This window comes from Camellia sinensis, chromosome 2 (genome assembly GCF_055761805.1).
Source record: "Camellia sinensis isolate YWXY chromosome 2, ASM5576180v1, whole genome shotgun sequence".
Taxonomy (NCBI): Eukaryota; Viridiplantae; Streptophyta; class Magnoliopsida; order Ericales; family Theaceae; genus Camellia; species Camellia sinensis.
The window spans coordinates 117241322-117258595 of NC_138962.1; the positions used below are offsets into that span (position 1 = coordinate 117241322).

Genomic DNA, 17274 nt, shown 5'->3' on the forward strand with positions numbered 1-17274 from the left:
CTAACAGTCTCCGGCAATGAGCATAACAGTCTTCGAGGCCCCTTGAAGCTTCCGTTTTTGTTATTTTTAGTTTAATTAGAGAGTGTATGTGAGGTTTTATTTTTCTTGTAATATTTTTCCTCTCCCTCCTATTCGGATTTGTAATATTTCAAAGTGATGTAATAATTCCCCATCCCTGCTTCTTTTTATCCCATTCTTTCAATTGCTTTCCCTATCTATACATATGCAATATGTTTTAATTATCATCACATCCATGCCTTGCATTCATGTCTTATGCCTTAAGATTCGACTAAATTTGCATTTGTGGGTTTAATAATTTATGTGATTTTGTGTTACCTCATGTTTTGAGATGATTCACTTGTCATATACTAGAAGTCGGATCTATAGTTACATTTCATGAGTGAATTGCATTAGGATCTTATATATAGGATCATGCATTTTACTAATTTTGTTTTTGTGCCTATTTGCGGGTCGCCAGTAAATATGTAAGTCTTTGTGCTTTAGCATCCCACTTGTGTGTGATTTTTTTACTATGTTTAGCATCCTACTATGTGGCTATGTGCTTATTTGACATAACTCTATGCACGCTAGTAGATGAAGGTTATGCTATTTTAATTTGGAATAAAATAGATTTTCATGATTGCACTATTCAAAACATTTTTAAAATAATGAAATCAAATTGTTCCAAAATGAACAACACAGTCTATATTTGTTTGCTTCACATGCTAAATTTTAGGATTTAATAATAATCGGAATATGGACATATAAAGCTAATAAAATTCATATCATGGATTAGTAAAGGCCGATCTTTTGATCGGGTGAGCAGAGATGCTCAATTAATGACCTTTCCCTCTCATACCTAAGGTTCCGAGGCAAGATATCCTTGGTAATGACGAACAATGGCCTTGGCACGAGTCACGAGTTTAGTAATTCTTCCAAAATAAATATTAGGTAGTGACTCTAAGATCTGATGATGTAGTCCATTTTTGGCAAATATTTTTGCAGTAAAATGGATTTTCTAAAAGTTTCTAAATGTAGACTCTCATCTACATTTCACATTGCACTCGTGAGACTAGATCGAAGATACAAAGGGTCCGAATTGTTAACACGCTCGGGCACCCCTCGGGCGGTGATACAATTTCTGGCAGCTCCACTGGGGATATTTTGAAACCTTGACTCGAACTCCATGATATGTTTTTTTTATTTTGAATTATATGTTCATTGCATTTCATGCATTGGTACGCCTAAGTCCTGTGCTCACCACTTGTTATCTTGGACGGCTATTCGACTTCTGGCGGATAGACAGACATGGGCTCTAATATGATGGGAGCACAAGTCTTGGAATTGGAATCACCACGTACGGCTTGATCCACCGGATTGAGTAGGTATATCGGTGTCTTACTGAGGTACCCTTTTGACCCAAACCAACCTAGTGTATGTAGTAAGCTCTAGCAACCTCCAAATTAGGGTCAGATGCTACCCCATTTCAGGATGTATGATGCCGCTTGTGTGAATAGTAAATCCTCGATCATGTTAAAGCTAGGACAAGATAACCATACCCCCCATAGGGGTGTTTGTTCTCTTTCTTACTATGTGTAATGTATGGGATCTGGGGTTCTCAAATTTGATCAATGGGTTAAGCATATCATTTTGAGGGGTTGAGTCTAGTGTTCATAATGATCAATTGAGCTGAAATGCTACCGAAATTTTGATTGGGAGTTCCGTTTTGCTTTTGCTAGGTAGTTGTAGCATTATACTTTCAGAACGGTCTAATATCCTCCAAGTTTTGTGGACTCGCATTGGTAGACTTAGTAGAACCACAAATTTGGTTCAAAGACAACCAGTGTTAGTTTCTCTGCCTCCGGTTACAAGGAGGAATGTTAAAACCTCATTGTCAGAACCTCGCCACCCAGAATTTCTAAGGTTTGTGATGGATCCACCTTCAATGGTGATGGACAAACCTCCAATGGTGACGGACCCACTTCCAGTAGTCATGAACCCACTTCTAATAGTGATAGACCTAGTAGTGATGGACCCGCTCCCAGTAATGACGAACCCACCTCTAGTAATGACAAATCAACCTCCAACAATAACAGACTAACCTTCGGTAGATATAGCAAACATGATCTTGGTACTTCAACAAAGTGGATGCTATTACCAACAAGGTTCTTGCCACAGAGAGGCTCTTGCCGAATTGTAACACCCATCTGGGGTGTCTACATCTCATCCACCTCTAGTAGATCATCTGGTTCTGAAACCACCTCCACTAATTGGGGAACTTCTTGAGCCTAACCTGCAAGAAGATCTTAGGGTTCCTACACAACCAATGGGAGGACTTTTCCTGACGGATATTGATGAAGTTGACCCAACTATGCTAAAATTAGCCAAGTTGGAAAAAATGTTCAAAAAATCACGAAGGATCAACTCCGTTCTAGACATTAGGGATGGATTTATGGACATAACTGTGAGGTTTCCTGAGCAGTTCAAAATACTGCACATGGATAGATTCGATGGGGTTGGTGATCCCATGGTTCATATCTACCTCTTCTCAGACATTCTGAAGCCCATGGGCCTCTCTTAAGCTCAAAAGCTTTCCTTGTTCAGAAGAACCATGTTAGGAGTGGCTGCCATATGGCATGCTAAATTAGAAGAATCTGTAAAACAGAGTTGAGAGAAGTTAGCTGAGGCTTTCGTCACCCAATATTCTTATAACACCTAGATTCAAGTAACCACTTGGGACTTGGAGGCGACCCAACAAGAGCCAAATGAAAGTTTTGTGGTCTTCATCACCAGATGGAGGGCAATGGCAGCCATGATGACAAGTTGACCTTTAGAAAAGGATCAAATCTATATGGTTGTTAGGAATCTACATGGAAGACTACTATGTAAAATGATAGTTCTTCTATTCTTCAACTTCAAAGACTTCCATGAGATTGGGGTTCAAATTGAGGATGCTATCAAACAAGGAATCATTATAGAAGGAACTGAGCCCATGAGAAAGATGTTCAATTGCAGTTCCAATGCTACTGTCGGCAGTAGCACAGATGCCACTACTATACCCTAAGAGATTAACACTTTCACCACTGCCAATCCCTTTGCCAACTCTAGCCTACAAACGGCTAAGTCAAACTGACCCCCAAATAATCCTTTCATTCACTCCACATGTTTCCAACTTAAGCTGTGGAAATCCTAGTAAAAATGTGGCACCTTAAGCTCCTTGATCCTCAACCCCTTTCTAATCCACTTCCACATAGCCATGATCCTAACAAGTATTGCATCTTTCACCAACAACATGGTCATGAGATTGATTGTTGTTTTCGCTTACGACATGCGATTCAAGATCCCATCGACAGTAAAACCATAGCTCTACCTCAACCCCAAAGAGCCAAGATCACCACCAACCCATTGCCATCGTGACCAAGTCCCATCGCTTTCCTATCTCAACCTTATCCATACACTACTACCCACCTTCAACCCTAACATATACATTACACATTCCTATCTACCCAAACCCGAAGCATTTATTCCAAAGGGCACTGATATGCACCTCAATCCCAACCAAAATCCCAAAACCCCAAAACCCTATGGTGGCAGATGATCTAAAGCCAAAGAAGGATATTGGCAGATATTCTCATGGGCATGCAGTTTCGTCCTTATGGTTTTCTTGAGCCATGGATTAATCAATAAACAAATAAGCATTGGAGAAATTCTAGGTCTGACACTAGCTTAATCTGTGATAGATCTTGAAACTAGCATGGGGCCAGTAAATTCGGGGGATATTGTGACCATTTCTGTAATCGGAGATGCATCACCTACTGATTACACATATTTCATTCCAGACAGAGTTGATGACACGCACTATTTTAGCAATTTGGGAATGCTTTTATTTTACTTTCTAAATTGAGTCTATGGAGCTGGAATCAAGATTGAGTTAGTCTTTTGAGTCAAAGTTTGGTGATTCCGGGGGGCGTTAACCGGATATCATTGTCCTTTCTGTGTTTGTTTTCTTATTCTTTCTTTCGAGTTTGTTTCGACCATTGAACTAAATTCTGAATGAAAAATGCTATAATCTTCACCTACTTCTCTATGTCTTTAAATCATTACATTGACCAAAATTTTCAAAACCTTTTCAAAACTTTGATAAAAACGAAGAGGAAAGAATTCCTTGGGATTTGAAAATTTGATTGACTGAGAGGAAAAGAGGTGTGTTAAGCCGTTGATGGATGAGATCATTTTATTTAATGTGGGTATTGAGAAAGATCTTGGCTCGGTCCAAATTGGTTCTACATTGTCTTCATAGGAGCATGAGTGATTTTTCACTTTATTAAAAGATTTAAAAAATATATATATTTTTGCATGGTCCTACAAAGACATGCATGTAATTGATCTTGAGATTGTACAACACAGCATCACTCTTGACCTTGGGACCTGACTCCCCTAGCTTTCAAACTGTGATTCAGAATGTTCAATAAATCAACTAGAGTATAAGGCTTGCATAGCCGGATTGGAAGCAGCCCTTGAACCAGGGGCAATAAGGATGGATGTGATCGAAGAAGGCTTGCATAGCCAGATTGGAAGCAACCCTTAAACTAGGGGCAAAAAGGTTGGGTGTGATAGAAAATTCAAAACTATATCATTTCTCAAGCTAATGGAGACTAGAAACAAAATCAAATCTAAGAATTTGAGAGAAGGAGATTTATTGTTGAAGAATAATCAGGTTCCAATCCACGACACTAGGGGTAAATTCAAACCCAATTGGAGGGGCCCCTACATCATCAAGTCTATTTGGTCAAGAGGAACAGTCATTCTCATGGATTTAGATGGCCTAGACATCTCACAACCAATCAACATAGACAAGCTATAAAAGGTACTATCCTTGAGAGGCTCACTGGGCCGAAAACACGGACGGGCGACCTAGGCAAAAGTTAGAGGAAAAAAAAATGAAAAATTAAAAAAGTAAAAAAAAAATGAAATATGAATGAATAAAAAAACTAAAAAAAAAAAACTCGCAAGGTCAAAAACCCGGAAGAGCGGCTTTGGTAAAAGTTAGAGCACAATAGGAGACTGTTAATACCCAAGTGAACCTTACTCGGGAACTACGTAGGGCCTGATTCCTATCTTTGGGATATGTAGGTAGCTTCATCTTGAAGTTTGGCCCTAACCATTTTCAACTTATTCATGCAGTCCATGTTTGATTGGTATATTTTTACTTAACTTGGTTGTCTTGTCCATGTTTAATTGGGTTATCTTCATTCAATTCAATTGTTCTGTCTCTTATTCGTGGAAGATTTAGTTTCAAGATTGATCAAGTTCGGATTTGAGATTGTGCATCTCAAAGGTTTGATTCCATGTTAGTCGGGTAGTGGTCATTTGTAAAAATAGGTTTTGAGGACTTTTAATGAAGTTGACTAATTTTCTCAAAAATTATTCCTTTTTTTTTTTAGTTGCAAAACCAGACCATTTCTTGGACCCAAAAAAGGAAAATTGTCAGTGCTCACGATTTGACTTACATGATTTCAAAATAGAGACTGAAACAAGCATGCTAATCTAAGTCTTATGTTGATCAAAATATTTTTAGCACAAAACCAAAAAAAATAGTCAAAGCGATGAACTAGGGGCACAGTCGAGTTAGGTTTTTTGTCTTTTCCTTGTATTTACGAAAGTCTCCATTGTCAACTCACTCACCGGAAAGTGCATAATAGTTGTCTCCGACAATGTATCGCGCCCGTGATTTTCTAAACGGTGCTCGCATTCGTCGCACCTACGATATTCAAAACTGTGCCCATGATCGTCATGCCTGCGGTGTTTCTAATTGCACTCGTGTCGAAGCCAGCTAATTTTCTAACCAATTCATCAGTTCGTTCAGTCGAGCGATTTATGAATTAGCCGTCTCATCAATTCTTCAACTAGTTGGATAACAAATCAGCCAGCCAGCCAATCAATTAGCCGGCCGACCAATTTATGAATCCAGAATGGAAAACTGCAGAAGTTACGTAAGCTCGATGGTGTGTCCTTTCAATTCGTGTTTTGAGTGTCTTTCATTCTAGTATTGGATTGTTTTTGCTTTGTTTTTCTTTCATTGAGTCATTCTTTGATTCTTGATTAGTTGAGGGCTCGTGTCCAATTCAGAATTCGCTAAGATTCAACCATTCTCAAATTCAAATTCAAAACAACATATTTTCAAGCTCAAGTGTTGAGCCATTCATGCCATGAGGTGCAAACAAAGAAACTTATTTTATTAAACTTCAGGGTGAAGCCCTGATTACAGTATCACAAAAAAAGAAAAAAAATAAATAAATAAAGAGAAGGACATTTAAAAAAAAGAAAAAGAAAAAGAAAATTTTGAAGCATTGATGCTCCTTCCTAAGTAAAAATAGAAAATGAAAAAAAAAAGAACAAAAAAAGAAAAAAGAAAAAATAGAGGGACCATTTTCTCGGTTTTCTGGCAGCAGCCTGGAGGCGAAGATTACAAATCGACTTCATTTGCAGACAGCTTTGTCACTCGACTCTATCGACGATTGCCTCGCTACAGCATCACTCTCGAGAAGCCTTTGAAGACTTTTCCTTGGCATTGGCAGAGCTCCCAAAAGAATTACACCCTGCCGGCTGTTAAAGGCGGAGTATGAAAGACCTCTAAATTGGGCCGGAGAGGTTGCATGCCATTTCAGCTTCTTGTTTTGCTTCTTCAGTGCGCTAATCTCTGCTCGATCATCCTTATATATACTCTGGAGTAGAGAGAGTGAGGTGTTTAATTGGTGTACTTTACTTGTCCTATTCTGTAGTCAGTGAGACAAATTGCAGATTGCAGTCACCATTTCCACACAGGACTTCAATGTGAAGTGGTTGGCATCAATTTTAGACTCCGCTACCATTGTTTGTTCAATTGATAGTGCAAGAAAATTGAGAACAGGGGCAGGGGCACTTTGTCGAGCTTAGGGGAGCTGGCCTCAGCATTGTTAATCGGGCGAGTGTTAAGGTTAGGGAAGAGGGTGAGGGGACGGCGAGAAGAAGCCATGACAGGGGAATGTATTGCCTTCAAAGGGAAATTGGCAAAGTAATTGCATGGGGTGTTTTGAAGCTCTATGTTCTGTCTTTTGTAGGCCTCGTTTAAGAAAAAGAATGGAGGGAAAGAAGAGACTGAAGAAGAGCGGATTGACAAGGCAATCTTTGACAAATGAGGGTCGTTTCAGCTGCTGTTAGTATGGCATGCCGTGATTGTTGAAATCGCGCACCAGACACGACACTCGAAGAAAACAAACAGGGCAGAGAGAGAGACAGAAATAGGGGAGACAGAGGGGTCTGTATATATATTTGTATATATTCTGTATATGTATATGTATATGTATACTACATATTTGTATGTATCTGTATGTATATGTATATATTTTGTATATAATATGTATGTATCCGTATGTGTCCGTATATATATACATCTATATAATATGTTTGTATTCGTATGTCTGTATGGATTTGTATATATGTATCTGTATATGTATATAATTTGTATATATTATGTATATAGCTTGTCTGTGTATGTATATATGTATATGTGTGTATATCGTATATGTACCCGTATGTTTATTTTTCGTATATGTATATATGATCCGTATATGTATACTACATTTTCAAAAAAAAAAAAACAATGAAAATGCAAAAAATAAATAAATAAATTCAAAAGAATAAAAATACAAAAACAAAAAAAAAAATTAAAAACAAAAAAAAAATCATTTTATCTATTGTGCATCCATTCATCATTGCATATTGTATGTCTCACATTGCCCCTTCATGTTTTTGTATTCACCCTCACACTTGCACTGCCTATAACATTTTTCATGTATGGTTACAATCCATTCACATCATTTCAAACTTTTTGGTTATAACCTTTGTAGCACTCCAGAATTTTTTTCATTGCTCGAGTGATGGATTGGTCGCTCGAGCTATCTCATGAAGCTCCTAGTACTTTTGTAGGTCTGAGATTCAGAGAGTTGTCGATGTTCGTTTGAGCATAGGATTGGTTGCTCAAGCGGTCTATCTTATCTGGTTGAACTTCTAGGAGTTCATACTGTTTGCTCGAGCAAAGAATTGATAGCTCGAGCAAAGTGTCCGAATTCAGCACATTTAAAAGTCACTTTTGGTCCACTTTTTCTTTATTCTCTCTTGCTCATTCTCTCTTTTCTTCCTCTTCTCCACTATTGTTGTGGGTTTCAAGCTTTCAAGCATGGCTTTCATCTATTTTCTTTCATTTTCTACCCCATGTTCTTTATATAAAAACGAAGAGCACGTCGAGGGCTTTCTATCCATCCAAGCAGATCGCATTTTCGTTCAAGTTGAAATTCCAAGTTCTTTCTCTTCTTGCTTAAGGTAGGGATTTTTTTTACTTCTCATTAATATACTCTCATAGATAGATGAGTGGTAAATTTCTATTGCATAAAGGGAGCTGTTAAGATGTGCACCTCAATAAGATGTGCACATCATATACACATTTATTTTAAGCCATTAGATTTTCACAAATGAATCTCAGCCAATGAAGAATTTGATTAGGAATATTGGCAACCCCATCAACCGGTTACTTTTTTTTTCAAATTGTTTCAGTTTTTTCCCCAAACCCCTCTGTTTTGGAGACAGCACGCAGACCCTCCCTCTTCGCCCTCGAAGACCATCCCTCGAAGGCCATCCCTGCGAAGACGACCCACCATCGACTTCGCCTGAAGGTATGTCTCTCTCTCTCTCTCTCTCTGTAACTTTTTTCTCTCCCCCTTTCTCCATGTCCATTGTATGAAACCCTAGACCGCCGCAATCCCTTTCTTTGAAACTGTGAGTCCACGTTTGTGAACTCACTGGGTTTGTTTATAAAAATAGGAAAATATTAGGTGTAGGTTTTTTATGTTTGTTTGCTTTGATAGTTGTTTTGATTCCCTTCTTCGAAATCCCCTTTTGTTAACCCCCATTTCCTGTATCGATTCTTGCTGACACAACCTTATCAGTATTTTGGAGAGGTTAGCTAAAAGGTTAAATATATTGTTATTTGATTTTCTATAACTTTTTATTTATTTATTATGTATTATGAATCGTTTGTCATAATACATTATTTTTGAAAAATTTGATTTTATGTCAATCAGGCTTGAATTTGAACTTTGCATTTAGGGCCTAGGAGGTCTTTGTGCTTAAGTGTGCCTCACACTTTTACTAACATTGATTTGAACTCGTAGTAGATTCATTAGTAGCCTTGCTCCTCAAATTAATTATGTCTTGTTACTCATGCAACAAATCATAAAAAGTTGGTGAACTCTCTCAATTTCCCTTGCATCATTGTCTCCAATCAAAATAGAACTCCAATACACTAATTTTTTTACCTTGAATCAAGTACAACAACATTTCTTGTAATATCATGTATATTGCCCGATATTTTTTTGACCACCATTTTTCATGCCATTGATTTAACTGGCTCAATAGAACAAGAGAGCCATTGAGACAATTCCATCCTAATCTCATATATATTTGGAAAACAAACGTTGGTTATGGGTTTTTTATGTTTTTTTGCTTTGATAGTTGTTTTGATTCCCTTCTTCGAAATCCTCTTTTGTTAACCCCCATTTCCTATATCGATTCTTGCTTCCCATTCTTCAAAGTGCCCCTTTCACGTTTGTATATATAGTAGAAGGATTGCGAAGCTCATATCGTGAGAAGGATTAGCTATGGTTTTTGCTGCAAAGAGAGAACCTGAAGAACATAGACAACATGACCACAATATGAAGAGAGATTGAACACAAAATACTTAAAACCTTTGAGCCAAGAAAGGTGAAGTGTTGTAAGAGTTATCCAATTTTGGGTATTTATAAGATTTATGAGAATGTTGTATTGGTTCAAGGAATCTTCATAGTCAGATTACTTGGTATGACAAGTATGAATGATTATGTGAAAATCATTTATGCACTTGGATTTACTTTTTGATATCCTTAAAAGCTAGGAATGTTCGTGGAAAAGTCTACTTTTAGAGAGATTTTGTATATTTCATGACAAGAATAACATGCGCGACAATGAAATTTTTGAAAATTTAAGCCTTAAATAGAAGCCCACAACACAAATTAGGCTAAGGACATAGTAGCAGTCCTTGAATTCAAAAAACTATGGATGTATTCAAAGTTGTTGTCTTCTCATTTATTTATTTATTTACTTTCCTTTTGTATGTAACTTAGCCTCTTTTTCTTTTTCTTTTTTAATTGTTTTCTAGTGGTAATCTGCTTTGCAAGTTGTCAAAAAGGTAGACCTACTTGGATTTTTCAGAGGAATGACACATTGACTTCTTGAGAATTTAGTTTAACCATAAAATGAACATACATGAACCTTTTATCTCAAGTTGGTGATAAGTATCTTATTCAAAAGTAGTACTATAACTGTTTCTAGAAACATAATTTAACACTTCAAATACTTTCTACCCACAATTGTGCCCTCCATTTACCATCGCATGTTTGTGTTTGCTTTTTGATTATTTGTATCGATTGTCAATGTAAAGAGTGTTTTTTTAGTTGTGTGCACATATTATATGCATAGTAGAGCCAAAGGCGACATTAATTTTCATGATGATGATCACATCATAATGAAAATTTTATGTTAGGTATGAAATTTGGATTTATCAAGGAAAGGGAAATATTGAAACAAATAAATATTTTTGACTTTATTTTCTTCTTTTCCTTTTCTTTTCCTTTGTTGGCCTCCACATATAATCAATGATCCGAACATAATCTTAAAGTTTTCGTATTTGTATTTGCATATCCTGCATTAAACTGTTTTAGGAAGTAAACTTGTTTTTGCCTGAGAAGATGGTTATACTTGTATATTTTTTTTACATCTTATTGAATATACAAGTTATGAAATTCTTAAGTTCTATTTACAATAAAGTACCCAAAACAGTGTGTCAAATCTGTTACAGAAAAAAAAAACACCAGATTAAGAAGGGCCTGCCGTTATTTTATTTTATAGTAGGTAGAAGGGCCTACTGCTAATATACATATAATTTACAAATATGTGTTTTGTGTCTAGATGCATCACCATATTTCTTGCAAATTAGTTTTCTTTCTTCATATGTTAGTTCAACATTGGTTCACTGTTAAGTTATTAAGATTAGGACTCTAAACCAACCGAGTTGACCTAATAGTTGACTTGAGAACCTAACGAATTTTAAATTTTATTTAATTTAATAAGTTGGTCACAACCCATTGTGGTATCCAGTTATAACCCAACGTGGTGTTCATCACGATTCATTATAGTGACTTTCTTTTTAATAAAAATGGTATTTGGAGGATTTTGACCATTGTGATATTTATTTTTTCATGCACATTCACAATTATTGACCAGTACCACATGTTGTTAATTCTTTGAAGGATCTCATCATGCTTCATCCTTAGACAACATAACTCCTCCTGCAAGAGTTTTGCTGAGGTTCTTGATTTGGCATTTGAAAAACAAGACAAAAGAGAATTAGGAGATGAAGAAAATAATAATGCTGCACTATGAGAAGGAAACTCATAAGTTTGCCATAATTCACAAGGAAATTCACTGTGCTCCCTTAAAATTTTAATTCATATAAAATTTTGTCTCATTTTTCATCTCTTTTACACTAAATATAAAATTTAGCATTGATAATCGATATGTCTATACAGTATCTATCAGCTCCGATTGCTTTAGCCTTAATAAAAAGGATGTCAAAATATGAATTGAATCGGTTTAGGTTTTTGATGTTTGTTTGCTTTGGTAGTTGTTTTGATTTCATATATATATACATATATACACTTCAAATTTGGCTTAAGTGTGTGAAATCTGATTTGTGGGTGATTGAATTTTGTACTCATGTAACTGATATGAGACTGTAATTTTTTATTTGTTTATTGAAATCTGTTATGTTTGTAACAATTACTCTTGTGCTGGCTTGTTTTTCCTATTAGAAAGAAAATTACAGTGGTTTGGGATGTATTACCTTTAGCAATTGTTTGGGAATTGTGGAAAGTGAGAAACGAATGGATTTTTTGATGTTACTGTGACTTAGTTGAATATCCATTTAGTTATTTTTGTTTTTTTTTCATCAAAAGCGTTAAAAAATTATCTGAAATTATTTCATTAAATCTCATGAAGGGAGAGTTATTTTTTTTAGCAAATTGAGAACCAATAAAGTAAATCAAAATTTCATGGGAAAAAAAGAAGAAGAAGCATTGGAGATGGGTCTGATCAAATTTGATGAAAAGGGGAATTTTGGATAAGAGGAAGGTTTTTAAAAAGATTTTACTGAAAGGATTTGAGTAGTTCATATAAAATCAAGTTTTTTTTACTCAAATTTGAAATCAAATTAGTTGAAAGAATTGGTGAAAGGTTGGAGATGCTCTAAAATGGTTTATGAGTTACCTTGGAGGCGATGAAATGCCAAAATTTGATAGGACTAAGGCCTACATTAGAAAATCTACAAGGTATTAACAATATAATAAAAGTTATGAAATGATGAGATTTTTAACAGTGTATGAGGACACCAATGTCTTACAACTATTTTTGGGATTCTATGTTTGAGGAGCAAATTATTTGTGCAAAGTTCATAGAAATTTAATTTAGCTACCAAGTTGTTATGATTTGAACTTGTAATTGACCGTGCAAAAGTAAAAATAGGGATATCTATAACTAGTGGTGTGATTTGTAGAACGTGTGTATCTTAATGTGTTGAAATAAACTAGCAAGACGGATAGTTAAAAAGTAAGTTTGTGATGATCGGTATAGGTTGCTTGCATTAGGCTAGGTAGACAAGCATGCATTGTAGGCATAAGATCAGTCTAAGTGTGATGCTTGTCTTTTATACGAGCCTTGCTTCTTGGGCTCGAGCCTTTGTTTTTTTAAGCTGCAAGGTTTTCTTGTAAGCTGCATTCCTTGATCTTCGAAGTGAGTCTTAATCCATAAGCCTCAACAGCCTTTTAAATTGATTGTGACATTGTTTGAAAATACAAAAATATGTATTAACAGTGAACATGGAGGTAATGCATCTTTTGCTGATATGGCTAGCAAGGTAGGCAATAGAAAGCGCGCTTGCCTAGTAACATCATAATCATATGAACATTTTTTTTATGGGATCATCCACTTCTTTGTTCCACCATTTAGTGTTGTAAAAAAATGGCATGAATTAAAAATTGTCTAATTTCGTCTATTTTCGTTTCTATTCACAATTCCTATTCAAATTCAATATTCAAGCATAACCTATTAGTACTTATTGTTTAATTGACTCGCATTACATGGTGTACTAAACTATTAAATTTTGTCATTTTTCCCTTGTTTTTCCTTTTTGCCCATAAATGCAAGATTCAAATACAATCTAAAGGTATTTTTGTTTAATTGACTCACATGGCATGGGGTACTAAAATCTGTTAAATATTTTTCGTATATAGATTCTTTCTTTTCTCGCCATAATCATTACTTTCCTTAACTATTGTCTTCTTTACTAACTCAATTTCGATGTTTTGTTTTTGTTTGTCATAGGTCCTCAATTACTCCATCTTAACGTCAAAATAAACCTATACCTCCGACATCCCTTCCTTCGTAGCGGTTGCATTAGCAGGTATGCTTTTTAATTTATTTGCTGTTAATTAATAGGCAGGGCACTGGCGGGTGTGCTATTTTATTTATTTGCTTTTAATGAATAGCAGGGCACTGGCGGGTGTGCTATTGTATTTATTTGTTTCATTTTAATTGATATTAGGGTACTTGCTTCTGTGTTTTTGAATTTTTTTTGCTTTGAATTGGTAGCAGGGCACTGGCTGGTGTGCTTATTTATTTGTTTTTTTAAATGAATAGCAGGGCACTGCCAAGTGTGCTATTTTATTTATTTGTTTCATTTTAATTGATAGTAGGGTACTTGCTTCTGTGTTTTTGAATTTATAGCATGGCACTGGCTAGTGTGCTTATTTACTTGTTTGTTTTTAATGAATAGCAGGGCACTGGCGGGTGTGCTATTTTATTTATTTGTTTCATTGTAATTAATAGTAGGGTAATTGCTTTTGTGTTTTTAAATTTATTTGTTTTGAATTAACAAACAACACAATTGACCCCTAGCGACAAATAGCATGAAACTTGTAGAACATAATGGCCTCGTTTGGAAAGTGGCTATTTTAGTAGGCCATTTGGCTTTTTGGCTATTTTAGTAGGTTATTTCAGTTTTGGTGTTTGGGAAGATGAGATGAATTTTTAGTTGGGTTCTTGTATTGGAACGTGCGTTGAAATGATGTTTAAATTTAAAATGACAAATTTGTCCCTAACTTTTTATTTTTTAAATTGATATAGAGGGGCAAAATGGTAATTTTCCCATTGATGTATCAATTCTGGCTGTGACAGTGTAGGCACAGCCTACACTGTCCAACGCAGTGCCTTTTTTTTTTTTTCCAAAAAAACTGTGAACAGTGCCACTTTTTGGCTTATTTATCAAATGAGGCTATAATAGCCTCGTTGGCAGCTTCCCAAACAGCGCCAACGTTCTGTTTTGAGGAGAAAGGATAAGAGGATTTGTACATACACCAGAAAAGTCAGGAGTGACATGGTTCAGGATGTCCTCAATGACTTGGAGAATGGGCTTGGCATAGACATCACGCCCATCAGGCGAATGGGTTCCCTGAATTTGCTTCATCATGGCACTGTCATCGGATAATGACATCCGACGGACATTCTTGGCCAGTTGCTGCATTATGGGCTTCTTTTCCATTTTTTTGGGAATTAAGAAGGCAGGATGGGGATAAAATGGGTTTTTGTGTGGTTTTGCAGTGGCTCAGGGTAAGCTATACATAAGGACGAAAAGTTGGAATAAATTCTATAATTGAATCATGTTATACCTTGCTTGCCATAGGGTTTAAATTTTGTTAAATCCATGCTTGTCAGGTGGATAGAGATGTAAGAAAAAGGTAGGCCCATGATAACATTGTCTTTACAGAATTTAAGAAGAGGTTTCCCAAAAGATTAATGTTTAATGTTCACTTAAGCCCTTTTTGAGGTAATTTGATTAACATTAACATGTTAGTTGATAAAGCTACCAGAAGGGTAGGTTTGTGCTTTTTGTTGTGACAACAATACCATGCTCAGTCACTGCTCATGGATATGTTTGGTTTGTTTTCAAATTTTTTGGGGAAAGAAAAAGTAGAAAACTAGTTTGGCAAACTTTTTCTGAAAACAAAATGTTTAGAAATATCATATATTCATTTTTGAAAACCGCTATCACAAGTTTTTGAACTTTGTCATGACGGAACAAACGAAAACAAAGTAACACAGCGGAATCACACAAGAATACAAACATACGAGTGGTTTGTCTAAAAGCCTACATCCACGAGCAAAAAACGACAAAGGGTTTAACTATCAAAAGAAGAGAAATTATAATGACCGACTGTTTCTATCAAAAGTCATTTTTGTAGCAAAACTTCTGTTTAATCTCATAACCCTAATCCTCAAAATAACTCATAATATATATTATGATTGAATGAAACAAGAATCAGGTCAGAACTAGTAAGCCCATTAATTGAGTCGTAAGCATCGCCAATAGGTCATAAGCACAAATTAGATAAAATAACCTACAATTAGACTTTTAATTGAGTCGTAGACTTTTATCTCTGTTATTGCTTATGCAGTTTGTTAAGGTGAAAAGATGTGCAAAATAATATTTTTCGTAGATAGATTCTTTCTTTTCTCGCCATAATCATTACTTTCCTTAAGTATTGTCTTCTTTACTAACTCTATTTCGATGTTCTGTTTTTGTTTGTCATAGGTCCTCAATTTCTCCATCTTAACGTACAAGTAAACTTATACCTCCTCCATCCCTTCCTCCATAGCGGTTGCATTAGCAGGTCTGCTTTTTAATTTATTTGCTTTTAATTAATAGCAGGGCACTGGCGGGTGTGCTATTTTATTTATTTGCTTTTAATGAATAGCAGGGCACTGGCGGGTGTGCTATTTTATTTATTTGTTTCATTTTAATTGATATTAGGGTACTTGATTCTGTGTTTTTGAAATTTTTTGCTTTGAATTGGTAGCAGGGCACTGGCTGGTGTGCTTATTTATTTGTTTGTTTTAATGAATAGCAGGGCACTGGCAGGTGTGCTATTATATTTATTTGTTTCATTTTAATTGATTGTAGGGTACTTGATTCTGTGTTTTTGAATTTATAGCAGGGCACTGGCTGGTGTGCTTATTTACTTCTTTGATTTTAATGAATAGCAGGGCACTGGCGGGTGTGCTACTTTAGTTATTTGTTTCATTTTAATTAATAGTAGGGTAATTGCTTTTGTGTTTTTTAATTTATTTGTTTTGAATTGATAGCAGTGCACTGGCTGGTGTGCTTATTTATTTATTTGATTTTAACGAATAGCAGGGCACTGGCGGGTGTGCTATTTTATTTATTTGTTTGATTTTAATTTATAACAGAACACTGGCAGGTGTGTTTGTAATTAATTAATTTTATTTTAATTAATAGTAGGGTACTTACAGGTGCTTTTTTATTATTGGCATATAATTGATAGCATAGCACGGACTGGTGTGCTTATTTGTTCATTTTCTATAAAGAAGTAATAATTGGTAGCACAATATTCGCGGGTGTGGTTTTTTTGGTTTTTTGTTTGGTTTTAGTTGATAGTAGGGTGCTTGCAGACATGTTTGAATTTTTTTTTAAATTGATTGCAAGGCACTGGCAGGTGTGCTATTATATTTATTTGTTCTGAAGATGTAAATTATAGCAGCGCAATGGCATGTGTGTTTTTTAGTTGATTTGTTTCGTTTTAATTGCTAATAGGGTACTTACAAGTGTATATACAATGGATGAACCTGAAAGTAGTAGGCCTGAAGAGGTCAATACTGAAATTGATGATCGATTTGCTCTAGATGGCAAGGATGATGTTGTTGATGTGAAAGAAGGGTTAGCTTCCCAAACCTATAATAGTTTACGAATGCTTACTAAGGAAGATGTGTTGCAAATGAAATTCAATTCAGAGGATGATGCTTATACTTTCTACAATGCATACGCTAAGGTCATCGGTTTTAGCGTACGAAGAAGTAGAAAAAGAATTACTGGAGACAACAAATTTGTATAAATGCATATTTCAATATATTCCTAAACCAAAAGGTTAGGCTGTATGAATTTGTAGCGCAGTATGATAGGGCTCTTGCTAGAATGCGTGTTAATGAGGCAGAAACAGAATCTAAAACAGAGAATAGTTTCCCGGTTTTGACTACGCCATTGAGGAGTTTGGAGAAACATGCAGCTGAACTCTT

General features: G+C 35.6%; 1 long non-coding RNA gene across 1 annotated transcript; it reads left to right on the top strand.

Moving 5' to 3' along the window:
- Positions 1 to 8445: 8445 nt before the first annotated feature.
- LOC145819661 (uncharacterized) lies at positions 8446 to 15835 on the top strand. Its single transcript, XR_014360439.1, has 3 exons — positions 8446 to 8711; positions 13510 to 13588; positions 15776 to 15835. It is a non-coding gene; the product is annotated as an uncharacterized LOC145819661 (long non-coding RNA).
- Positions 15836 to 17274: the final 1439 nt, after the last annotated feature.